This window comes from Wasmannia auropunctata, unplaced genomic scaffold, assembly GCF_000956235.1.
Source record: "Wasmannia auropunctata unplaced genomic scaffold, wasmannia.A_1.0 LD336074.1, whole genome shotgun sequence".
Taxonomy (NCBI): domain Eukaryota; kingdom Metazoa; phylum Arthropoda; class Insecta; order Hymenoptera; family Formicidae; genus Wasmannia; species Wasmannia auropunctata.
In genome coordinates, this window is record NW_012026816.1 from 4,889,090 (window position 1) to 4,890,196 (window position 1,107).

Genomic DNA, 1,107 nt, shown 5'->3' on the forward strand with positions numbered 1-1,107 from the left:
CACTCCTACCAAATCTCCACAAGCGGGTAACATCTTCCGCGGGGGCGGAAGACGGAACTACCGCACTCATATGATTTAAATGGGCAAACGGAAAATGCTCGAACAACTCACCACGTCACCTTCAGTGACGAATTAGCCAGCTTAAGCACTGGCGACGGCATGACTAATTTAAGCGGGGCAGCCGGTGCGCAAGATAACGCACGGGCAACTCGCGGATTCGGATCCGTTAATAAAACGAATAATCTGGTAGAGCTGATGCGAGAAATGCGTGAAATGAGAACTCAAGTGAATGAACTCATGATGAACCAACGCGAAGGGCACCGCAATCGACGCCGCGAAACATACCTCATAGCTTCGCATTAGATACATCAAGGCCTCTAGACGACACTCGTAATTATCCGGTGCAGAATCACAATAGCTCCGCGCTGAATATTTCGAGATCGCAAGACGACATCCGCAATCAACCGGGACGAACTCATAGTTTCATGAGCCTGATCGAGGCGCGAAAGCTAGTTCCGGAAATCGACGGTAGCGATCGCGGGATCGCGTTCACGAATTCTTGGAAGCCGCTTCCTACGCGGTGAAAAACATTCATCCGTCAGACGAAAATTCGTTTTTGGAAGCCCTGATTTGTACAAAACTGAAGGGAAAAGCACGCAAAGATTTCCGCACGCGCAGCATTCGCAATTTCGTTCAATTCAAGGGCAAAATGGAAACCAAATATTTGTGCCAGCGAAGCGTTACCAACCTACAGCGCGAATTTAACTCGCTAAAACAAAGGTCGGGAGAAAGCGCGAAGGATTACGGGCGCAGAGTAGAAGACCTCGCCATAGACTTATTCGAGAGCATGGAAGAAGGAAAAAACCACACTCTCGAAAAACAGCATCTTATTTACGAGCACACGCAGACGCTAGCCTTACAAAACTTCCAAATTGGATTAAGGGAAGACATTCAGGTACTGGTGCGTTCACAACGTTTCCGTACCCTAGCAGAAGCAATAGACGGAGCTAGCGCGGAAGAAAAGGCCATGGCCGATGCGCAAGGCCTCAATAGGGTTTATGAAAGAAAAAATTCAAATTTCGCGATGATAAACCAGTGTACAAAATA

At 48.0% G+C, this 1,107-nt stretch overlaps 1 protein-coding gene across 1 annotated transcript in view; it reads right to left on the reverse strand.

The window, feature by feature from the left end:
- Window positions 1-1,107, reverse strand: part of LOC105449808 — a 4,842-nt gene that overhangs the window by 2,624 nt on the left and 1,111 nt on the right. The window lies entirely within an intron of this gene.